At 43.0% G+C, this 26360-nt stretch overlaps 1 long non-coding RNA gene across 2 annotated transcripts in view; it reads right to left on the reverse strand.

Annotated features, from left to right (window-relative positions):
• LOC143686506 (uncharacterized) overlaps positions 1–23971 on the reverse strand; it is a 43551-nt gene extending 19580 nt beyond the window's left edge. Inside the window, exons 1-2 of one of the 2 annotated variants that reach the window (XR_013177208.1) lie at positions 23712–23971; positions 19043–19224 (exon numbers count right to left, since the gene is read on the reverse strand). This is a non-coding gene — a long non-coding RNA (uncharacterized LOC143686506). Of the gene's footprint in view, positions 1–19042; positions 19225–22898; positions 23135–23711 lie in introns of those variants that run through there. The other variant, XR_013177207.1, reaches the window with a different exon arrangement.
• Between the last annotated feature and the right edge of the window lie 2389 nt (positions 23972–26360).

The following is a 26360-nucleotide window of genomic DNA, read 5'->3' on the forward strand; positions in this document are numbered from 1 at the left end:
AAAAAAAAAAGAACATACCTGCTTCATAGAAACCCATCACTTTAAAGCAAATACTCTGGATTATCCAGTCTTGTAGAACTCTCAGCCAGAGTGGACATTCCTGGGCCAAGCCAGACCCTGAAATGATTAATTATTCTAACAGCAGAGAGGTAAATGAAGAAGTGACAGATGGGCCATGTGAAATAGTCTAGAATCACCTGCTATGAAATTAATTCCACATCTTGGAAGCTTGGGGCTCAGAACACCATGCAAAAAATGACTGTTGATATATCGTGTATGTTTGTGTGTCAGCTCCTCTGCAAACACCTAAATAATATATGTCATGTCATGTTTTCTTCTCTCCATCTCGTTTTAATACATTATCATTTATAGAAAACTGCAGGGAAATGCAGGGCATCAGTCAAGCCATTAATTCCTGAGATTATGCTAATGAGATGCCTGGAGCGTTTGTTTCCCAGAATAGCTCTCCCCCCCTGGAATGATGCTTTCTGCTTTCCCAGAGCTCAGCCCTCCCTGCTCAGATCAGGAGCCAGCAGCACGGCGGGGCTCCTCTTAAAAGGGCACCACACGTCTGTGCTGGCACCGGGTGGATTTGCCCAGGCAGAAAGCAAAGGCCAGCAGCTTCCCTGGCACGCCAGAGAGAAAATAGGAACCGTGTGAAACACAAAGGCAAGGAGGAGGCAAGCCCCCTCTTGGAGTCTCGGAGGCCTCTGCTGCAGTTATCACCCCTGCTGTGCGATATGAAATGAAATTAAATGAAATGAAGAGCTTCCCAAGTAGAATTCTCCGCAAGCTGAGATAGTAAGACGCAACCAGAACAGCCACGATTCCGGTTCCTATGGAGGGAAATAACGCTAACAAGACTGGTTGTCAAAGGAGAAAAACCTCAGTTACAGTAATTACCCCTGGCGAGGCACTTACTGGCCACTGCAAAACATGCTGCACATTATAGCAAGTACTGTCACCCCCTCTTCTCAACAAGGCACAGACAGGTGGTCTTGTCTGAGTCCCCCAGCTGCCAAATAGCCTTGCAATGCCTCAAAACCCAGGTGCATCAGAGTCCAGAGCCAGTGCTCCTTCTGTTTTGTCTATTATATATATAATCTATATAATTATTACATTTTTAGATTTAAATTTACTTTTCTGAAGCTATCCAGAGAAACTGAAAATGAGTTCAGCCCTTAATATGTCTTTAAGATGCCTCCAACAGTCTGTAAGTACGTAGCATGAGAAAGCCTCATGGAGGTAGGACAGCTCTGTCTCTTGACAGGTGGTGGTTAAACAAATCTATACATGTGATAAAACTGCATAGAACCATATACACATAAAAAGAAAACAAAAACAAACACAGAGACACACAAAGACATGAGGGCTTGAAAATTTGTTGGAGTCTGAATAAGCTCTGTAGACCATACCAATATCAGTTTCTTGGTTTTGATATTATACTACAGCTATACAAGTTTCCTCATTGGGGGAAACTGCGTGTTGGGTACAAAGGACCTCCCTGGACATTTTTTATGACATCTTGTGGATCTATAACTATTTCAAAACTAAAACTTAAGAAAAATCTCACAGCCAGTCCTTTAAAAGGAGCGTCCACTAGAATTCATCGGATCGCCTTTGCAGCAGCCTCAACATTTTCCAGCCCCATTACTGCCCCTGCTACCCCATAATTAAAAGCACATAGTACAGTGGTAATGGTCATACAAAACGTTCAAACTATAAAGGAAGAGATGGGTAAATTTGACTCCATCAAATATGACAACTTCTTACATGCACACCAAAAATTACGTGAGAAGATAAGGCAGTTGGATGCCAGGCCCAAGTCCCTTAGCTCTCAGCCATCCCACCACGTTTAGCTCAGCATAAGGCCAAACTTTCTGAAAGCCCTGGCATCCCACAGGGGAATGAATGGCTGTTTCCACTGGCCAAGGGCTGGGAGCTGGGGCCAGTGACATGAGGTTTTGTTAAAGTTCTGGTTTCCCTGATGCCAGGAACTCAAAATGCATTTGTGAAATGGAAACACAGTCCCCTGGTCAAGCCAGGGCGCTGGACTTAGCCAGTGACTTTGAAAGAAGGTTTGAAAGAAGAGAGGTTGTGCCTCTCCTAGGCCCAAGAATATCCCAGGCACTGGAGGAAGGAAGTCAGAAGAATTCCAAGCAGAGGAGCAGAGTGCCTTTGGTGTGAAATCTCTAGGGAGGAGTTGAACAGAGCAGCTTGGGGCAGCGAGGTGGAGAGAGGCAGGCTTTGGTCAGAGGCAGCTCTTGAGCAGCTATTGAATGGGGGGACAGAATGACGAGGTCACATAACAGCGCTTGGGCCACGTTCTGTGCTAGGACCCTTCCAAAGGCTATTTTGTCTCAGTCAAGGACATTCTTCTTGCTCCTTTAGGGATGTAAAGATTTACATGCTCAGTAAACATAGGGACCTCAGACAGACAATGACAGCACAAGATGATTTTGCTCTTGTCGGGGCTTGGCACATGCAACGTTTCACTTGACCCTAATTATAGCACTGGGAAAAAGTCACCGTTCACCCCATTTCACCAAAGAGGAAATCAAGATTACCAAGAGGTGGAAGCTTAGCCCAAGGCGGCAGCTCCAAACCAAGCTTTATTCTGCCCACCTTATTACAGCAAAACCATTTCAGAAAGTACCTTTCCTATCTGACCACTGATCTGCTGTGATTTTTCTGTTTAAATGGCTAATACACCAAGAGGTCTCAGCTTCTGCTTCAACCCCAGCAATGATTCTGGCAGCTGGTGACAGCAGTGGACAGCCTAGCCTAACCGGCCACACTGTGCTTTTCAGTGAACACACCCCCCTGAATTCTAGTCTGAGCTCTCTTCGTCAGCTGTGGCACGGCTCACCTTTCTATGCCTCAGTCTTATCATCTCCAACCCTTAACCATCTCACCAGGTTGTTGGAAAGACAAACGGAGATAATAGATGTAAAAGCATTTTGAAAACGTTACAAGCACTCTACAGATTTAAGGCCTCATTATCACAAAGGCAATAAAAGGATTTATCACACTGATAAATGGTGAGTACGTTTTGCGTCTCCACAGATTCCAAGAACAGGCATAATTGCAGTTGGCAGATAAGTCCACGGCAGTTACCCAAACCCGAGAGCATTTGAGGGAAAGGCACAACTTGGCCAAACCTAAATGATTTTAAAAGACTCTATAAAAATAAACAAGTACTCCAATATAATTAATTCCAGATCTGTCAATCCTTCCTGCTACTTGCAGCAATGTAGCTTGTTATGAAGCAATTACCCTTTGAATCCTTTTAATCCCAGCTGATCATTTCCGCTTTAATTGTCTTGCTGGGTTGAATGTTGTTATCATTCAAATACAGCCAATTAGCCTGTGCAAAGAACATGCCTCAAAGTCTTGGTAGACTTTGCCCCAGATTGTTCCCAGCAGCCAGGGTTCCTATCGTCAAGTGCTGTTTGGTGGAGGCAAGGCGAGAAGAGACTCTGGAAGGAAGCACTGTTAGGAGGGGTTAAAGTCACCGGGACTCAGCCAAAAAGACAAAATTCTTGTGTGCTAATATCAAAACACAGCCCGGGATATCTGGGCACGGAGGGAGACACTTGTCCCTGGAGATGTTGAGGCAGATGGCATAGGAGGGATTTGAGTACCTGGGTGGGGAAGGGTGTGAGTGGCCTTGGTGGGTGCAGATTCCTTTCTTCCGGAGGGTCTCTCATTCAATGCGACTTGGTAAGTGAGAAAGCAAATATGCATGGCAGAAAAGTTGAGTATCAGCCTTGGGTCCAGAATATGTAAGTTCAAAGCCTGGTTCTGTCACTTAGTGCCTGAAAGCTGTAAGATTCAGAGCAAGAGGGCATATTCTTCAGGACTTGTTCTATTATGATTGGGATGATTGTTACTTAACCTTCCTGTGCCTCAGTTTCCTCATCTGGAAAATGGTGGCAATATCAGTGCTTACTGCAGAAAGATGTTCTGAATAGTAAGTGAGTGAGCACAATACCTGCCAAATAGGTGCTCAGAACTTTTTGCACCTCATCAGTACCCCTAGTCTCTCTTTTTGGTGGTGTTGTAACAGCTGTCTCCGCCTCCTGCCTCACTTCCTGCCCTGGAATGCTCCTTCCAAATGTAAACTCCATCCTGTCCTTCCTTAGAATAAAACCCTTCTGCTATTCTCCAGCACCCCCAGCTAACACCTGTGCTCCTAAGCCTGGTAACAACATCCTGCCACATCAATCCTGGCCCCTCTCTCATCATCATCAATACCTGCCCCCGCCTCCCTCCCAGTCTTTCTCCCACACCACTCACTGTTCACCAAGTCCCCAGGGCCTGGCACAGAGTTCATACACCAGGCATGCTAGCTCTATCTTTTTTTTAGGTCTAGGATCTTATCGTCTCTTTGGATGATGTGGAGGTAGGTTAAGGTATTGGGAAAAGTGTGAATCCAAATCTCAATTTTGCTGTGTGGCATTGGGCAAGTATCCTAACCACTCTGGGCCTCCATTCCCTTATTAGTAAGATGGAAATAAGAATTCCTTTGTTGTAGAATAATTATGAAGAGCAAATTGTTCCTCAAGAAATTAGGCATCATGGCCCTGGCATTGTGGGATCAAGAATGCCTGCTTGACCAAAAAGGGGGAAAGAACTGTAATAAAATGAGGTATCAATGGCTAAGAGATTTCAAATAAAGTTGAGAGGTCATTCTGGAGGTTACCCTAATGCAAGCTTCAGCCAGATATTACAAATTGCCACAGTATGCCAAGCTCCAACCAACAATATTCCTGAAAACCCTAAAGAAAACCCAGGGTTCTATCTAAGACTCTATAAAAGTTTTACTTAAGTTTTTTGTTGTTGCTGTTGTTTGTTTTGGGGCACTTCCTTCTAGCCTCTCTGATACACCTTAAACTAAAAAGGGGAAGATAAAATATGTAAGAATAACCTCAGGATAACCTCTCGACTCTGTTTGAAATCTCTCAGCCACTATCACTTTATTTTGTCTCATTTCTCTTTCCCCTTTCGAGCAAGACCCATGTTGCCAGGTAGGTTTACACCCCTGGGAGTCATGTCCTACATAGAGAGGGGGAAGGCAGTGAGTTTGCTTGCCGTGTTGGTTGAGAGAGAGAGAGAGAGAGGCCACATCTGAGCAACAAAAGAGGTTCTCTGGGGGTGACTCTTAGGCCTAATTTTAAGTAGGCTTAACCTATCCTTTGTGGGGATAAGTTTCATAGAGGCAAACCCCAAGATTGAGGGCTCAGCCAATTGATTTTGTTGTCCCCACTGCTTGCAAGAATATCAGGAATTTTCCAAATGGGAAAGTTAAATTTTTCCCTTTCTCGCTATTCCCCTAGGGGACTTTGCAAATACTCTTTTACTTATTGTTTGAATCACTCTAGGATTTATCAGGGCATCACTCTGGACCAACCTACAAAATCTCATGCCTTATTCAAGGTTTATTTATCAGAAACTTAAAACCTCCAGATTGTTCCTATGCCAGATAAGCCCTGAAACTTAGATGTACCAGTCTCTCCCAGAATATCAACCAGTTGCATTTCCCTTCCCCATAATGTCGACACCCCTTTTCAACATGAAAAAGTTAGAACAGTCATTGCCCAAATATCACTGAAGATTGAGAGAATGATCAAATGAGAGGGATGAGCTGTAACAGAGAAGTTAGGATTTAACAAAGGCTGATGACTACTGAATCATTATATAGATTTTTTTTGTATGCTATATGGTGGGGTCACATTTCACTATTGTTCCATGTGAGTATCCCATTATTGCAGTACCATTTGTTGAATTTTTGATTGTTTGTTTGTTGGTTTTTTTTTTGCTTGTTTGTTTTTTGGGAAGTGAAAGGACCGGGAATCAAACCCGGGTCTCCCACATGGCAGGCAAGAATTCTACCACTGAACTATCCTTGCACTCTCTAGATACCTCTTTTTTAGTTTCTAAAATATTATAACAGTTAGAAGGAAATATTTGAAATTGTGGAACTATAACCCATACCACACTTCGAAATTTGCTCTATAATCATTTGTTAAAACTTTACTTTGACATTTATCACTTTTCTGTGTATATGTTATGTTTCACAATAAAAAAATGTTTAAAAAGGAAAGAAAGAAAATGAAATTAGTCATAGAATTACTGTATGATACAGAAATTCCAGTTCTATATTGGTATATACCCCAAAGAATTGAAAACAGGGACTCAAACAGATACCTGTTTGCCAATGTTCATGGCAGCATTTTTCACAATAGCTGAAAGGTGGAAGCAGCCCAAGTGTCCAACAGAGAAATGGATAAATAAAATGTGGTATACCCATAGAATGAAATACCTTTCAGACATAAAAAGGAATGACGTTCTGATATATTCTAAAACATGGATGAAGCTTGAAAACATTATACTGAGTGAAATAATCCCAACACACAAGGACAAATATTGTATAATATCTCTTATATGAAAATCTATAATATGCAAAATCATAGAGACAGAAAGTAGATTAGGGGTTACCAGGGGCTGAGGAGAGGGGCACATGGGGGAGTTATTTCTTAATGGGTACAGAGTTTCTGTTTGGGGCAACAAAAAGTTTGGGTAATGGAAGTTGGAGATGACAGCACAACTTGAGAATGTGATCCACACCACTGAATGGTACACTTAAAAATGGTTAAAATGGCAAATTTTATGTTTTATATATATGAGTGTGGCCACAATAAAATTTTTTAAAACTTGAGAAAAAAAAAAAAGAAAAAGAGTAAATGGAATCATCTCTATGTTGATTCCTACCCCAGTGCCTGGCCCATAGTGGACGCTCCAAATCCCTTGGCTTCCCTCCTTCTACCTTAATCTTCGCTGGGGCCAAGAAGCCGAGCACTACGAGGGAGACAGGTTGCACTTGGCAACACACTGGACTGCACAAATACTCCCCGGCAGCTACGGAGCACCAGGCACGGTACTTGTGGCTGGAACGGAAGAGAAACACACATGGAATTCCCTCCCTCGGGGAGCTGGTCCCACCTAAAAGGCCTGCCACACCTCAAACCAGACTTGTGGGCAATCACTTGGGGAGGGAGGTTACCAGGTAGGAGAGGGAGCTGCTGCTGCCTCGGTGGCTCTGAGAAGCATGAGTCTGAAAATTCAGCCATTCCCCAAATTTGGGAAAATCTGTCAAGCATGTCATTTCCCCCACTGCAAAGCAGTCAAGTACCCGGGAACTACCTAAGGGACCATTTCAGTGCTTTGGATGAGCAGAGGGGAAAAGCCAGTTGAGAAAGCCTTCCTCCAACATGCCCCTCTCCCAGCTGCATGATTCATATCTGGACCACAGCAAAATTATGAATGGCTACTGGTATACCAGTATACCAAGATGTTTGCACGATCCTCAGCCACACACCCACCTCCACCAGTGGACCCGCTCCTGCCCTCACAGCCCCTCTCCTGGGCATTTTGGTGGATTTATTTCCCTGTCAAGACTGTTTTTGATGTGTGTTTTTATTTCTACTTCCCCAGATGTGAGTATTACAGGGGGAAGCATGAAGCATGACTTACTTTCCGTGTCACTACACCCCAGGGGATTGTCTGGGGCCTGAACCCCCATTGTCTTTCCTGAGAAGAGCCTTGGATTTGGGGAAACAGGAGAGAAGAAGGCAGGAGAGTTAGAAAGGAGGAGGAAAGTAGGAAGTTACTTATCAGATTTTCACTATGAATCCTGGACTTCTCCATACCTGTGTCTCTTTTTGTCTCCTCCACAAAAAGAGAGTAATAGAAGCCTAGGAGGATTCTTTGGTATTTAAAAACTATGCTAAATACTAACTGAATTAAGGAAATAATATGTTTTAAAATTTTCCAACACATCTGGGTAGATATTTTATACCCATTTCTCAGATGAGGGGGTTGATGCAGAGATCCAGCAACTTTCCCAACATACCACTATTAAGTGGAAAAGGAGGGATTCAAATCCAAGCCTTCTGAGATGAGGCTCCTAGCTCTTTCTTCACCTGTATGATATTTCCATGACTCTTCACTGTATTGATATCCTGCCTTGCTCCCAGAAAGATTTAAAGCATCTTTTATGAACCTTATTGGTTTCAAAATTCCAGATTTTCTACTGTGTATCACAACTGCAAAAGCACACTCAGCTCATGTTGCCCCATCCTCGGTCGGACCTCATGGTTCCAATGTGAACAAATGCACATTTACTGTGGTTAAGGTTGCCAACTGCACGCACTGAATGGGTCCCATGTTACATAACCATGAAGGTCAGGCCTTGGGCAGTTTCCCCAGGAGAGTATTTTCTGAGTCTCTTTCTGAGCTACTTCCTCCTTGATACTGATCTAACTGGAGTCACCTCAAGGGGTCTCCTCCCCAAGCATAAAGGCTGAAATTTTGAGAAAAGAAAAAAAAATGGAGAGAGAGAAAACAATCTATACCAATGCTTCTAAAACTCTAATATGCATAAAAATTACCTGTGATTTTAGATGATTTTGTAGATCTGAGATGAAGCCTGAGATTCTGCATTTTTAATAAGATTCTAGGTGATGCCACTGAACCATACACCAGATTTTGAAAAGTTAAGCCCTATGCAATCTCATTATTTTTTAAAATCCTTTTTTGTATAGATTTATGTTGAGAAAACTTCACACACATACATGGTATACAATCAATGGCTCACAATGTCATCACATAGTTGTATATTCACCACCATGATCATTTTTAGAACATTTGCATCATTCTAGAAAAAGAAATAAAGAGGAAATAAAAAAAAGAAACTCATACATCCCATACCCCTTTTCCCTCCCTCTCATTAACAACTAGTATTTCAATCTACCCAATTTTTTACCCTTTATCCCCCTCACTATTTATTTACTTTTTGTCCTTATTTTTTTTTTTTTTGTATACTATATAGCGGGGGTCACATTTCATTCTTTATTCATGTGAATATTCCCTTATTGCAGCCCCATTTGTTCAATTCTTTTTTGGTTTGGTTTTTCGTTTGTTTGTTTTATGGGGAAGTGCATGGGCCAGGAATCAAACCCAGGCCTCCCACATGGCAGGCAAGAATTCTACCACTGAACTACCCTCATACCCTCTGTCCTTATTTTGTACTCATCTGTCCATATCCTGGATAAAAGGAGCATCAGATGCAAGGTATTCTCAATCACACAGTCACATTGTAAAAGCTATATCGTTATACAAATGTCTTTAAGAATCAAGGCTACAGGAGCATAGTTCTACAATTTTAGGAACTTCCCTCCACCCACTCCAATACACTATAAACTAAAAAGGGATATCTATATAATGAATAAGAATAACCTCCAACATAACCTTTCAATGCTGTTTGAAATTTCTCAGCCACTGAAATTTTATTTTGTCTCATTTCTCTCTCCCCTCATTTGGTCAAGAACACCTTCTCAATCCCATGATGCTGGGTCCCAGTTTATCCCAAGAGTCATGTCCCACATTGCCAGGAAGAGTTACACCCCTGGGAGTCATGTCCCACATAGTGGGGAAGGCAGTGAGTTCACCTGTCTAGTTGGCTGAGAGAGAGAGGCCACATCTGAGCAACAAAAGAGGTTCTCTGGGGGTGACTAGTAGGCATAATTATAAGCAAGCTTAGCTTCTCCTTTGTAGGAATAAGTTTCATAGGGGCAAACTCCAAGATTGAGGGCTTGACCTATTGATTTGGTTGTCCCCACTGCTTGCAAGAATATCAGGAATTCCCCAGATGGGGAAGTTGAATATTTCCTCCTTTCTCTCCAGTCCCCTAAGGGGACTTTGCAAATATTTTTTTATTCTCTGCCCAAATTACCCTAGAATACATTGCAACATCTCACTAACCTACACAAAGTAACAAGATGTCACGCCATATTCAAAACTCCATGCAATTATGGTATCCAAATGAACTGATCATACAAGTTAAATTATCTTATGTGCTTCACAAAATATAAATTTTGCACCAAATAAATATCCCTTCCTTTGGTCTCAGGCAGAAATTAAAGCTTTAAAATATGGATATCATCCTTTACCCTGTGTTCTGATTTACCTTTGTGGTAGTTAGAGTCAGGTGTCAACTTGGCCAGGTGAAGGCACCTAGTTCTGTTGCTGTGGACATGAGCCAATGGCATGTGAACCTCATCTGTTGTTGATTACATCTGCAGTTGGCTAGGAGGTGTGCCTGCTGCAATGAATGATATTTGATTTAATTTGCTGGTGCTTAAATGAGACAGCTCAACGTAGCACAGCCCAAGCAGCTCAATATACCTCATCTCAGCACTTGCTGCTTAGCCCAGGCCTTTGGAGATGCAGAAAGGAATCACCCAGGGAAAGTTGTTGGAACCCAGAGGCCTGGAGAGAAGGCCATCAGAGATTGCCCTGTGTCTTTCCATGTAAGAAAGAACTTCAGTTAAAAGTTAGCTGCCTTTCCTCTGGAGAACTATATGTTAACTAAATGAATCCCCTTTTATTAAAAGCCAATCCATCTCTGGTGTGTAGCATTCCAGCAGCTAGCAAACTAGAACACCCTTATTTCTATCCAAACCAGCTTCATTCATATCTCTAGTTGAAGTCTGATCACTTTTTCAACTTTTAAAGCAGTTCCTGTATGGGGTACTGCTGACACGTATCACATAAATACCCAAAGATTCAGGGAACAGCCAGGTTATACATAAATAGTCCAGTATCTCAGCATTTAGAAATAACAGTTACAATTCCTGAATATATGTGACTGCTGTAAGAGATTACAGTCTAGGACCTTTTATAATAGGCCACAACCTGACATTATTTTTATTTAAAGATGCCCTATGGACTTCTGCTTCCCACCTGCATGGAGTAAAAGGGATAGGATTTATCTTTCCCCCTTTAGCCAAGAAAACAACAGAATAGATAAAATAATAGCCTTCAAGACACAGGGCACCAGGCAACAAAGGACAGTGATCCTGAGAAATGGGAAGCAAACAAGGTGAGTCCTATGATTGCCACAGCTTATTGTGGGCAGTGTGAGAGAGTTTCCAGGCCATAGCACAGGGAAAGGAAACCCAATGGAGCCCGGCAGACCTCCAGAATTGGAGATGGAACTGAGAGCCTGGAGAGAACAGGGTGACTAGACTGCAGGAGACAGTACCAGTGAGGAGAGAGCTGCCCAGAGAAAAATCCAAAGGTCTGAACAGGGCTCCCTTCAAGTATTCATCACATTACCATTTGGCACATATGTGATGAAACCACTCAAACCTGGGGAGCAAACCACCTGAAAAGATCAGAGGAAACACTACCCAGCACTCGTACATAGCTAGGAAAAAGTGTCTACTTTCACCAGCCAGAATGGAAAACTCCATAGTGCAGAAAACACTGTGCAGAATCCTCAAAAGGAAACTGCTGCAGAGGGGAAATAATTAGCCATATACTAAACACAGCACCTGTCCCACCTAACAAATCCTAAAAGCTAGACCTGAGAAGGTCAAATGGTTCCAAGTAACTTAACTGCCCATATAACAAAGCTCAAGAATAGGTATAAAGTACAGTATGATCCAGGAGTCAACAAGGTAATATAAACAATGTCTGGCACACAAACAAAAATCAATAAAAAATTTCTAGTCATGCAAAGAAGCAGGAAAATATTCTTATTTAAAGAGACAAATATGCCTATATAAGGAGGAAAATCAATCAAAATAACCCCAGAACTGACATAAATACTAGGATTAACAGACAAGGGCATTAAAAATTGACTATATTTTATAGGTTCAAAAAAAAAGTACATAGAAGACATAGAAGAGACATAGAAGGTCTTTTAAGGCCCTTTGCTGCTTTAAAAGTATTATGTACCCCCAAAAAAGCCATGCCTTAATCCTAATCCAATCTTGTTGAGACAGCTGTTTCTTTTCATCCTAATTAGATACTATAGGCTGGATGTTTTCGCTTAGATTATATCCACAGAGATGTGACACACCCAATTGTGGGTGTGACTTTTGATTAGATGGAGAGGCAACTCCACCCATTCCAGGTGGGTCTTGTTTAGTTTACTGGAATCCTTTAAAAGATGAAACATTTTGCAGAAACCTTAGAAATTACAGAAACCTCAGAGCTGACAGAGACAGAGCTATAGAAATGACAAGAGCCAACAGAGAGAGAAGGTGAGAGCTGACACAGATGCTTGGAGCCCAGAAGACATCATGATGAGATGTTAAGCAAGTCAGAACCTGGAGAGAGAAAGGGAAGCCAAGAGATGAAAGCCAGCCCTAGAGAAGCAAAGTGAGGAACCCCCACAGGAACAGAGGCTGAAAGCACGGAGCCCAGGAGCAAGGGACCAGCAGATGCCAGCCACGAAGACAGAGGTGTTCTTGACTCATCAGCCTTCCTTGAATTAAGGTATCTTTACCTGGATGCCTTAGTTTGGACATTTTCATAGGCTTAGAACTGTAAATTTGAAACTTATTAAATTCCCCTTTTTAAAAAGTCATTCCAGTTTTGGTACATCACATTCTGGCAGTTTGCAAGCCAATACAGGCCCAGTCAAACTTTGAGATGAAAATTACAATGTCTGAGATTAAAAATACACTGGATAGGGTGGTGGTATGGTAGCTCAGTGGCAGAGTTCTTGCCTGTCATGCTGGAAACCCAGGTTTGATTCACAGGGCCTGCCCATGCAAAAAAAACAAAAGTAAGAAAAAATACACTGGGCAGGGTTAACAGCAAGTTAGATATTGCAGAAGAAAATATAAATAAACCTGAAAACATAGCAATAGAAACTATTGAAAAAGCAAAGGTGGAAGGGTATAAAAGAATTATTTGAAGAAATAGTGGCTGAAAAATGTTCCAAAATTGATTTTCAAAAATTATAAACTCATCGTTCCAAGAGGTTCAGTGAAGCACAACTAGAAGAAACAAAGAAAACTATATCAAAGCATATCATAATAACATTGCTTAAAACCAGTGATAAAGAGAAACTCTTAAAAGCATCAGAGAAAATAAAATTTAAAGAGCAATACCATTTATAATAACATCAAAAATGGGAAATACTTAGTGATCAATCAGACAAAAGAGGTGGAAAAACCTGTACAATGAAACTAGGAAACATGGCTGAGAGAAACTAAAGAAGACCTAAATAAATGGAAAGATATATCATGTTCATAGCTCAGTAGACTTAATATTGTTAAGATGGAAATTCTGTTGAAATTGATCTCTAAATTTGATGCAACCCCAATTAAAATTCAAGCAAGTGGTTTTTAAGAAATTGATAAGTTGATAACTTTATTGCATGTTGATGCAATAAACCTAAAGTAGCAAAAACAACTTTGAAAATGAAGAACAAAGTTAGAAAGCTAATATTACATGATTTCAAGAGTTGTTATAAATCTACAGAAATCAAAACAGTGTGTTATTCATGTAAAAAAAAGACAGCAATGGAACGGAAGAGAAGGTCCAGCAATAAACTCACTCATATTTGAATACCTTAATTTTCACAAAGGTGCCAAAGCCATGCAGTGGAGAAGGATAGACTTTCCAACAAATGACGCTGGAACAGTGGATTTCCATATGAAAAACAAACACAAAAGCAAGACCTTGGATCCATACCTCACATAATATTTAAAAATTAACTCAAAATGGATTATAGACCTAACCATAAAACCTGTAACTATAAAACTTACAGGAGAAAATTTTCATGGCCTTGGGTTGGGCAAAGATTTCTTAGATATAACCCCAAGCATGATCCCTAGGAGAACACTGTGGCTTATTGAGTTAAACACTGTGGCTCTTTACAGTCAAAAGACACTGCAAAAAGAAGGGAAGTACAAGGCACAGACTGGAAGAAAATCTTTGTAAGCAAAAATTTGATCAAGGACTTGTATCCAGAATGTATAAAGAACATTTGAAATCCAATAATAAGGAAATAAACCAAAAAAGAAAAAAAAATGGGCAAAATATTTGAACAGACACTTCATGGGAGAAGATATGTAGATGGAAAATACATGAAAATTTTCTTAATATCATCAGTGATTAGGGAAATGCAAAATAAAACCACAATGAGATGTCAGTACATATCAATTAGAAAAGGTGAATATATAGAAGTCTGCACATACTAGATTTCTCATAACTGCTGGTGGGAATGAAAAATGGCATGACTGCTTTGGAAAAGAGTTTAGTAGTTTCTTAAAACATTAAATATACACACACAGCGTGATCTACCCATTCACTTACATAGTTTCCAAAGAAAAATGAATGCATATGTCCATTCAAAGACTTGTACACAAATGTTTATCACAGTTTATTTCTAACAGACCAAAACTAAAAGTAACCATCCAGAGATGAGTGGATAAACAGACTGTGATCCAGGCATATGATGGAAAACTACTTAGCAATAAAAATGAATTGACTTGTAACAGCATGGATAAATCTAAAATAATTACACTGCGTCAAAGAAGCCAGCCAAAAAAGAGGACAAAATGTCTAGCTCCATTTATGAAAAGTTCTAGAAAATGCAAACTATTATATAGTGGGGAAAGGGGCAAGGAGTGATTCTAAAGGCACAGAAAACTGGGGGGGGAGGGGGCATAATGGTTGTGTTTATGATTTCCTAGATGTATACATACTTAAAAACTTATCAAGTTGTACACTTTAAATATTTAAATTTATTGTATGTTAATTATTCCTCAATAAAGCTGTTTAAAAACAATGAAAGTTGACTGATATAGTGAAATTATTAGGTGAGGAACGAAACAAGATTAATGAGATAAAAAAAAGAGGTGTGGGGCGGGAGTGGGGGCATCTGAATCCCAGGTGCCCTTCTTAGAGCAGAGAAATGTTCCCAAAACTTTATTGCCCAGCACTGAACTTTGATCTACCAGAGTTCAGGCAGATGGAAAGTGGGCTGAGAAAAATGCGTTAGGGCAGAGCTGCTCTACTCAGAAAGGCATGTCATTAAAAAAATATTAGGGACTTAGAAAAGAAGACACACACACACACACACACACACACACACACACACACACACAAACCCCAGAGCTTGAAAACACTGTCAGCAGCAGTAACTAGTATGACAAGATGTGAACACATTTAAAACCAACCAATGTGCAGGTGCACGGGTAGGTTAGTGGTTAGAATGCTCGTCTTCCATACAGGAGACCCAGGTTCGATTCCCGGACCATGCACCCTAAAAAATAAAACCAAAACCAACCAATGTTGGGCTGGAAGCAATCAATCTGAGTCTCCCATATTGCTTACGCATCAGGCAGTGGCCGCTGGAAGAGTTCCGTTGAGGAAACTGCAAACGTGAGTTGAGAAACTGAGAAGTCTCAGGGAGTCAAAAGGTCGGACCAGGAGGGAGGAAGGGGACTTCGAGGAGAGAGGCAGCAAGGAGGACAGCAGAGCCAACCTGTTTGTTCACTGCACTACCCAGAGGCACTGCCAAAGTGCGCCAGCCAGAGTTATCAACAGACCAGAATCAGCTTTTAGTGTTTTCTTCTGGCCGATGCAGGTGGAGAAGGGGTGGAAATTTCCCCCTAACTGTGCCCCTCATTTTGTGGATGAAGAAGTCAGGTTCTGAAGATAGAAATGATTTTACCAAGGTCAGTGGTGCAGCCAGGGGAAAAAATGAGCTTTTCATGGTTGTACACCACACTGACCCCTTTTAAAAAGAATCTGAGAGGCGGCACGGAGTAGACGTTAGAGCCAGACTGCCTGGGTCCAATTCCTGACCCCCAACTTCCAGGGAGTGTGACTTTGGGCACACTATTAAAACTCAGTTTCCTCACCCATAAAATGAGACAGCTCACATCACCTCTTTGGGGTGCTGTAAAAATAGGCCTCGCCTCCCTTATCACCATTGATTACTCTCTACCACATTTCACAACAGTTCTGATGCTTAGGTCTGGCCTGGGTGAAACTGACGTCCCCACCTTTTCCCTCATCTTCCTCTCCTAGTCGGTCTTTCACCACCTTTCCCAGGAACACAGTCACCCCACCTGCTCCCTTGTCTGCCTCGGGCCGCACCACAGTTCCCCAAACAGGGCTGGCTCTCTAGCAGTACCCTCTGCCCGCAACAATGTTTCTCGACTTTAGCTACACATTAGAATCATCTGGAGAGCTTTTAAACATCCCCTAAACCAGGCCACACTCCAAACAAATTAATTCAGAATTTTACCATATTGCCAAGCACTAATTTTTTTTAAAGCACCTCATGTAAACCCAGTTTCCAATGCGTGGCCACGTTAGTAACATATCTCACTGCTTCGAAGTCCAGTCCCATACCCAGTAATCATATATCTCATCTGCTTCCACCTAGTAACCAATTAAATGTTTGCTCTCACAAGTTTCCTCTCCAAGCAATTCCTTAAGGAACAGATAATATATGATCCAAAGGATAAGAATCCAAACAGACCCATTGGGAGTCAAATTAAGGGTACCAGCTCTCTAATATTCCACCTCATAGAAGGCATCTTGCTTGGGTGCTCAGCCTTGTTCATGCCCCAGCTCCTGGAAGAGTGCATATTCACGAGCCATGGGTGCCAATAGCAGCAAGAAAGAAAAGGAAAGAAAACACACCCAACAGGACAGGTCAACCTAATCAACCTCAGAGGCCAATAAGAGACATGGACTGAAATCCCACTGATACTGAACGGTAGGAAAAAGATCCATCATTAGTGGGGGGTATTGCCAGACCTAGAGCTTTAGTGCTCAACTTTCATAACCTCTAATCCTTACTTCTCTGGCAAGTAAATCTTTTTACCCCAGGTTAAAGAGGAGGATGCTGAGGCTTAAAAAAAAGGTAAACAACCTGGCCAAGACTGCACAGTGATGCAGACAAGAAAAGAAAGTGTTTGCAAACATGCTCACAATCATGATCTCATCTGATCCTCAGACCATCCAGACACACCCCATTTTCCTCAGCAGCTGTACTGCATTTGTCTGCCACTTTACTAAGGTATACATTTTACAGGGAAGGAAACCGAGGCACTGAGAGCATTTGACATGGCTCGCCCCAGGTTAGCTACCAAACCGAGACTTGTGCCTCAACTTCTCCATGCCAACTTCATTGACACAGAGGGGTCTTTCAGCTCTTCCCTCCACCTTACTAATAAAGTACACAAAGTTTGGAGTAACTTACCCAACTTACAATAACTCCCTTAACTTTCCCCAACACTTTCTAATCCAAAGGATGGGCTCCCAGCAACCATCACTGTACAAAAATGATACCCTACCTGTCTCAGTTAAATGGACCAGCAATGGGCCTCTGACCAAAGTTAAGCTGATCATATTGCCTTCCTTAGTAATTTCAAGCTACACTGAGAGCCTATCTCATTTCCCGTGTGGTCAAAGCTGTAACGTGAACATGAAAATTTAAGAGTAGGTAATAATAAGGTGAAAATCATTGGTGATGTTTGCCAAATATCTCTAGCTCTGTGCCTTCTGGGCATGTGGTAGGAATGCACTTCCTAGTCTCCTTGTGTCTGGGGAGGTCATGTGCCTAGTGCCTGCCGGTGAGTTGAGAGTGGAGGTGATGTGTCTCACTTCTGGGCAGAATTATCTAATTACCTCTACAAGACTTCAAACATTCTCTCCCTCCCCCTTGGAGACAAGAAACATTCGAGATGGTGGCTGCTTTATCAGCTTGGGTCTAAGAGTGAGAAGGCATGGAATGGAGCCCCCAATTGACTTGCAATGGACATGTAGTGGGGACAAGAATGAAATCCTTATTTCCATAAATTATGAAGGTTTTGAAGTTGTTTGTTAATGCAGCATCACCTAGCCTGTTCTGACTAATCAGAACAGATATCATAAATCCTTATAAGCCACTAGGGTGTGGGGATTGTAATGACACCATACCCTAGACCAAGGGCTAGTAAATAAAATCCTATTGGAACGCAGCCACACTCTTTCATTTGCACATTGTCTACGCTTTCACACTAAAACAGCAGAGCTGAAGAGCTGCAAGAGAGAGTGAATGGCCTGAAAAGCCCAACTGGCTCTATACAGGAAATAAAAGTTTGCTGAGCTTTGACTTAGACTTATTCTGACTGATAACAACAACAATAACAGCAAATACTTAAAGAGTAGGTCTAAGCAGTTGGCAAGCATTAGCTCACTCAGTCCTCATGCCACTCTCGTTTCCCTGTCTCCAGGCTTGCCGCTCCTGTTCACAGAAGGAAATTGAAGTGTCCACTTAAAATCATCCACTGCTTATCATCTACTTCCCACCCCCTTTTAAAAAAATTCAAACTTCTTATGATGCGCAAGGCCCTCTAACACTTGAGCCTCATTTCCCACCCTAGCCTCAGTCTCTCCACTCCTGCTGGGAATTTTGCACTCCACCAGCTTTGCTCAGGTTGCACCTGTGTCTGGCACATCCTTCCCTTCTTCCTTTGCATAATTAACTCTTACTGGTCCTCAGGTCCTGAGTCAGGCCCTATCTTCTCTAGCCATGATTCCCTAAGACCTCCTACCCTAGATTAGATCAAAGCACACTGCCTTTACTGGCCATGTGTCCTAGGAAATTGTCTTCCTGTCTCTGAGCCTGTTTCCCTTTTAGCCACACCAGTTCGGAGGCTAGTATTCTTCCAAGGGAGTGACAGTGGGAGTCAGATTAGGGCTGGGATGTAGAGGGAGGAACAAGTTCAAAAAAATAATTTGAATCAAATGCAGCAAGATTTTGATGGTGATGGTGAGAAGAGAAAGGAGGCCGACCTTAAATTTAAGGGATGGGATGGATGATGATGCTATGATTTATTAAGATTAACTAGTAAGATCAAATTGGGAGAAAGGAAGGTGAGGCCATGAATTCAGTTCAGGACAGGTGGAGTTTGAGGTGCCTGAGGACATCCAGAAAAAGATATCCAGATCACAGATAAATATCTAAGTCTGGGGCTCAGGCGGGTAGGACAAGGCTGAGGACAGAGATGCGGGTATCATCCTCCCCACATGTTATGTTCAACAGTGAGTTGAGTTTCAGTAAAATACATATAAACATCATGTAGTCATCACTCCCCCAGATCCTGTTTTATTGTCTTTGTGACAGTAACCACCACTGATAGAATGTATGTTTTGTTGGAGGCTTGTCATTGCTTACCTGCCTCCCTACAAATTGCAGCTGTCAGGAGAGCCAGGCCTGTCTTGTTCACTGCTGATTCCCCAGTGTGTAGAAGAGTTGCCGGGCACATAGCACCTGCTCCAAAATTTGCTGAATGAGTGAATGAATGATCCCATCACCGCAGTTCACTATTGTATTCGTTCAGGTATGTACAACGCCAGCTGTTGTAACAGAGAGAGATCAACATTTTAATGGCACCATTGGCATTTGTGGGTGACTTATTCTTTGCCGCGGGGGCTGTCCTGTGCATTGTGAGACGTTTAGCGGTACGCCTGGCCTCTACCCACAAATGCCAGTAGCACACCTGCCCCACCCGCAGTTGTGACACCAAATGGGAACCAGTGGCATAACACAGAGTTTATTTTTCACTCACATCACAGTATGTTCTGTGGCCCCTAGCCTGACAATCTTCAATATACTTGTTCAAGAACTAAGTCTCCTTCTGCCTTGAGGTTCTGCCATCATCCCCAGGGCCTCACTTTCCTTTGTGAGATCCTCGGCATCCAGCCCGGGAGGGAACGAGGAGGCTTGTGCAAGACCAGCCAGGCCTGGAAGTGGCAGTCATCATTCCACCATATTCCAATGGCCAGAACTCAGCCACAGGGCCCCGCCCAACTGAAGGGAGGCTGGGAAATGCAGTCTACCCGTGTGCTCAGGAGGAGAAGGAAGTGGGTTTGGACAGAGGCATGTTAGTCTCTGCCACAACCATTGGAAGCCATTCCAAGTTGTGAAGGAGACCAGGCTTTCCTGACCCAGAATGGCCACTGCTTATGTAACCAGTATTTTTTATGTCAAATTAAGCAATGCAGTTTTCATAAGGCAAAACACCAACCCCCATGGTATTCATAGCCAAAACAACATCCCCACTTACACCATTTAATGAGAAAAGGATGATCCATTATTTTACACATGATGGTAAGACTAGCCTATAAGTTGTGCAAAGACAAGGGACCAAACCTTTGTTCATTGCCATAACTCCAGAGTCCTATTCCCAGCACAAAGTAGGCACTCAATAAATGTGTATAAGACCTGAATCAAACCATTCCTCCACTAGAATGTAAGCTTCATGAGGGCAGACATTTTATTTCCTTGGATGCTGAATCCCCAACCCTAAAGCAGGAAAGCACATAGATGACATTCCATAAGTACTTGTTGTTGGAAGCATTCAGCAAACTTGATCCAAAGTACCATTGAAACTAGGCACAGTGCAGGCACCAAAGGCAGTAGCTACCTAGAACTGGGAATAGACTACTTGAGTCAAACCTTGACTCCGTCACTTCTTAACCACGTGACCTCGGGCATGTTATCTATCTCTCTGTACCTCAGTTTCCTCATCTGTACAGTGGGGGATAGATTCACAACTACCTCATGGAGTCCTTGGGAGTACTGAATGGCTCATTCAATCCTAGCACATAGTACCAAAAAAAGTATTGGCCTTAATAACAAAAACCACAGCCCAAAAGTAGATATGAATACCCTGATTTAACAGATGAGAATATTCACACTGGCACAAAACGCCTGGTGCATAGTAGGTGAGCAAATAAATATGTATTGAATAAATGCATGTTTCTTTTTCTCATACCTAATACTGGCTTCTAGGAATTTCACTTAGGAGCATCTCCTACATTACCTGAAAATAAATATCATCACTACTTTTTTCCTGGCCTGGTGAACGCAGCTGGGCAATTCCCTCTGAAGCCATTTGCTACGCTATGATGCTCTGAAGGACGTGCTTCAAAGTAACTAAATAGTAGTTGCTGTGTCCTTTATGAGCAATGGATATTTTCAATTCTAGAGAAAAGTGCATTATATGAAAAGGGACATTTCATCATGAGTTTCCTCCAATGTTATCTCACTTATGTTTATATTGGACCTCTGTGTTTGAACTTGCCCTTTCACTCTTAGTCACTCAAAATACAAACACACACAAGAAAGTTTGCCATCCATTAGATCCATGGGGCAGAGGCATTTGATGATTTTTTTTTTTAAGCTACACTTGCCCCTTCCGTCACTCCCTTATTTAGTTTAACTCTGCCTGTGTTCCCTTCTGAAACGTGATCTCTGTGAATCTCGTCTTGCTCATTCTTCTAAGCTGCTGTCTTTCAAGATGAATTTCAAGGAAAATACACCCTGAACAGCATCATCAAGTCTCAGTAAAGTCTTTTGATCACACAGGTTTGATCAGTGTGATCCATTTTTCACTTTCGCCTTTTTCATCACAGTAACTACAAACTCACCCAGATCCCACCCGCAAGCCCACCTGGGAGAGTTCACATGGGTAGTACCTCTCAGGAGATTCGACAAAACAACTCAGATTGCTCTGAATGTCACTAAAAGGAGCAGAGAAGTGAAGACAGGTGGAGAGAAAGGAAGCACCTGTCCCTCGCTGAACATCAGTCTGCAGCCTTGCTGGGAACAGAAAGGCTGCGTGGAGAGTGCAGAGTTGTTCCCCGGAGCTCAGTCTCATTTATTAACCTCTATAAAGTAGTGTCTCCTTCTATATTATTTCCCAATGATCAACTGCGAAGTTGAGTCTATATTTTCATATTCTTGATCATCCATCTTTTGAAGACCTCCAGGCTTCTCTCTCCTGCCTTCCTGCCTTTGCATGGACCCTTCTCCTTGCCCCCATATGCTCACCATCCCCTCCCTGACCCACCCCAGGACCCGGGATGACACCTGGCTCATAACTGGTGTCTGGGCGTCCTCACTGAGCCCCCCCTCACAGAACTCAGGGCTCCACCTCTGGGCTCCTACAACCCCCCTACTCCCCCTACCACCACCTGACACTTCCCACAGCACATTCTGATTGCCTCTGCTCACAGAACTGTGCCAGGCATCTTTGAATGCTCTGCCCATAACCCACTGCCTAGTAGACATTTATAAAAATGTTAAAAGAAGAGAAAGTAAAGGGCGTAGTCAGAAGGAGGCAGTGAGTCATATATGAAGTCAAGCAGGAAAAGGATCAAACATAAGATATATCTTTAAAATAGAAGAAGAAATGTTGTTTCAAGGGTGCACATGAGTACAGCTGCCATTCAGTCAACAAAAAATTGGATATAATTCAAAAAAAAAGGCAGGTGTAGCTTAGGGACCAGAGGAACAATCAGTTAAGAGAAAATCCCATTCAAAGTACAAGGCAAGTTGGAGAAGAAAATTAAAGCTGGCGAACATAAGTCTTCAGGATATGGAGAGGAGCTGCGACCACAGCTAGACCTGAGTAGGGGATAAAGTCAAGTGGGCTTTGCAGGGGATCTTGGAATCCTGCAGAAAACAGTTATACATTGCTGACCTTTCAGACTCAGCTGTGCACCCATCTTACAGAAAGTGTCTCATATTATTAAATGCTGCAAATGAATTATTCATTCATTCTCAAAACCAGTATAACAATACATCAATCCTGCACCCAGTGGGCCAGAGTTGGGGAACATTCATTCTTATTTATCCTTACAGACCTATTTAAGCTTCTCCTTCCTTCAGGAAGCCTTCCTTGATCCTTGGCCTTCTCCAACAGAATGAATTCCTTCCTACACTGTGACTTAAGCCTTATTCTTGCTTGTGTGTTTATATCTGATTCCCTTATTGGACCATGAGAGCCAGGATTGAATCTTTCCCTTTGCCAATATCCTAGCTTTTATTAAACTGCCTGGCATATGTAGATATTTAGAAAGTATTCTAGTTTGCTAGCTACTGGAATGCAATATACCAGAAATGGAATGGCTTTTAAAAGGGGGAATTTAATAAGCTCCTAGTTTACAGTTCTAAAGCTGAGGAAAGTTCCCAATTACAACAAGTCTATAGAAATGTCCAATCAAAGGCATCCAAGGAAAGATACCTTGGTTCAAGGAGGCCAATGAAGTTCAGGGTTTCTCTCTCAAGTGAGAAGGCACATGGTGAACACAGTCAGAGTTTCTCCCTCATCTGGAAGGGCACATGGTGAACACGGCGTCATCTGCTAGCTTCTTCTCCTGGCTTCCTGTTTCATGAAGTTCCCTGGGAGACATTTTCCTTCTTCATCTCCAAAGGTCGTTGGCTGGTGGACTCTGCTTCTTGTGGCTGTGCCGTTCTGCTCTGCTCTCTCTGAATCTCTTATTCTCCAAAATGTTTCCTCTTTTATAGGACTTCAGAAACTAATCAAGATCCACCCAAATGGGTGGAGACATGTCGTCACTTAATCCAGCTTAACAACCACTCTTGATTAAATCACATCTCCAGGGAGATGAACTGATTACAGTTTCAAACACACAATGCTGAATAGGGATTAGAAGAAACGGCGGCCTTTACAAAATGGGACTAGGATTAAAACATGGCTTTTCTAGGGTACATGCATCCTTTCAAATCAGCACAGAAAGGGTCTGTGGAATTAAGTTGATGTGACTCAGTTTGCATCAGCTCACGGGGTGTCAGGTCCCTGAGACGAACCATTTGAAAGGCTTAACCTCAGCCTAGTGAATTTGCCTTAAAAGTCCAGCTATCCTGAAAATCATGTGCCAGCTAAAGGAATAAATGGCCTTTCTGGGCCACCAGCCAAAACGACAGCCAGCGGTCACCACTCTGACGTCACTTATCAGTGCAAAATTAAATGCCTCACTAAAAACATGAGAAAATCAGCTGAGTCATTCTTGACCAAAATCTGGTTTCCACTTACCTCAACTTCTCCCACAGAGAGATGACCCATCATATTCAGGCTCATAATGCTTGGAGGCATTTAATAGATTGGCTATTGACCAGATAAATCATTCACTTAGCTGTCTTGCTTGGCCTCTGTCCAGCTCTCCCACCTTCTCCTCCAGGGACCTGATTCATGCTGTATGATGGGGCCGCTGACCTGGTTCCCAGGGAACAACAGGGCAGCCAAGAGAGCAAGCCTGAGAACAGGGTGGAGGCACAGCCCAGAGGCCAGTGGGGAGGGAGGCCGCCCCAGAGGAAAAGGCAGCGAGCTCTGGGCATGAGCTGCCTGCTTACCTGGTGGCCTCACATGACACCATGTGTTGCAAGAGACCCATCACTGACAGATTGCAGCCTGCAGATCATTCAGCAGCAGCTAGGGTGAGCCTGAGGGAAAGCAACAGCCTTCACAAGGAAACTGGCCCATGCCCAGGCTGCACCTCTCACGGGGGGAACTCGCCTCAGGCCAATTCCTGGGGCAGCTGCCAAGAGAGCCCAGCTCAACTGCTGGGAGGCGGCTCTCCAGGGCCTCCCTTCCAGTGCTGGCTGGAAGGGATGATGCAGGTCCTGGGACTTGCTCCCCATCCTTTTTCTCCATCCTCCACTTCTCTAAACTTTCCAGTACAATCTGGGGACCACTTGTCGTGAAGATCCAGGCTGAGGCGTAAGAGACAAAGAACATTTTACAATGACATCATAGTACATTTCTGCAACAACCTTCTGCTCCCTTGCTGCTGGCTTGCCATCTTCTTCAACACTCTGGAGAGAATTCTCTAGAAGGCTCACCTGGCCCTCTCACTCACGTTCATGAACCACTTCCTGAGTCCTGCATTACTCTATAGGGTCGCTAGGGAAGATGAGCAGAGAGCTGCAACCAAGATACCATCGAGCCTTGGCGAAATCTAATTCCTGGCTGCATGTGGGGTGACTTGGGAAGCAAGGACTATGCAAATTAGCCTGTCTCTACCCCCCAGCCGCAGCCAAGAACCTGGTCAGGGCCTTCTCTGCTGGCCCTTTTCCAGGGGCTTCCAAGGCCTTTCCGGATGTGGCTCCTGACTTCTACTCCTTGCCTTGCGCTATTTCACTTTTGCCCCAGCCCTGCTAAAAACTGCCTAGGTTCCCCAAATATGCCAGGCACTCTTCAGCCTCCTCACCTTCACTGGTCCTCCAGCCTGAACTGTCCTTTCCTTGGTCCCTTAGTGAACATGGCACATTCAGCCTCAGCTCAGAAGACACCACCTCTATCAAACTGTTCCTGACACTGCCTGCCAGCCTGCCCAATCCAGGAAGGAACACCCTCACTTGCCCCCTCTGCCCCAGGACAGATTCTGTCACAGCATCTATAACACTTGACTTCAGTTTTGTAAATGTTTCTGGGATTTTCTCCACTTCTAAACCATGAGCTCCTTGGGAGCAGAACCCTTCCTTATTCACCATGGTTCACGAGAGCCAGAGAGAGCAAGACAGCTTGGAAAACTGCAAATCAGATTGTGTCACTTTCTTGCTCAAAAGCCTTCCGTGGCTACCACCACACTTGGAATGAAAGTGAAAGCCCTGACCCTGATCCACCAGCTCCAACACAGTCTGCACCCTGCCTCCTTATGCCCACCTAGTAGCTCTCTGACTCTACCTTATCCTACTTGCCTCCTCATTCACTCTTCTCCAGCTACGCTAGCACCTTACTCTTAATTAAACATTTTAGGCACATTCCCACCACAGGGCCTTTGCATCAGCCATGGCTGCTTCCTGGAGCACCCTGTCCACTTAGTGGAGAAGGCTACCTCCTTCACCTCCTTCAGGTGGTTGTTTGAATGCTGACCCCTCCCCAGTGAGACTTCCCGAGCAGTCCACTTAAAATCGAAGTCCCTACCTCAGACATGCTGCCTTTTCCCATCTCCACAGACTTTGTCACCATCTAACACACTGTGGTTTTTAAAATTTATTTATATGCTTATTTATTTATGCTCTTGTCCATCTCCCACACTGGAATATAAGCTTCAAGAAGGCAGGGGCTTTTGTCTATTTCATTTCTATATGCACAATGCAGTGAACAGTGCCTGGCACCTAGTAAAGTCTCAGTATTTTCTGAATGAATGAATGGTGTCACCAGAATCTAGCTTATTTCCTTGCACATAGTTGGCACTCAAAGAATGTTTGTTGAATGAATGAATGAAGAGAAAGAAAAAGAAAAAACCAAGGGAGAAGGAAGGAATAGAGGAAGAGAACAAGAGTGGGAAAGAGAAAAAAAGGAGAGAGAAAGAAGAAAGGAAGGGAAAGGCGTTTGGAGGGTGGGGGAAAGGAGGGAGAAACAGAGACAGAAGCACAGAGATAGAGAAAGAGAATGTGAGCCTAATTCACCTCAAGTCCTCAGACAATTGTGTGTTGCAGGATTGGGTGGTAGTAGTTTTTCAACCCAGAACTATCTGTCTTGGTTTTTCTGGAAATTTCTCTGCCTTCAGTTTCTTTTTGCCCACACAGATCTGACCAAAGAAGAAAGCACAGATGTTTCACAGTGATGCTTGGTCAGTTTGTGACTTATCTTCGACAAATTCTATACCGCAGAATGCCTAGCTCTGGCCTACACACACCCCAGCTCATTTCAATCTTTGGTTAGCAACCTGTCACTCAA

This window comes from Tamandua tetradactyla, chromosome 6 (assembly GCF_023851605.1).
Source record: "Tamandua tetradactyla isolate mTamTet1 chromosome 6, mTamTet1.pri, whole genome shotgun sequence".
NCBI lineage: Eukaryota > Metazoa > Chordata > Mammalia > Pilosa > Myrmecophagidae > Tamandua > Tamandua tetradactyla.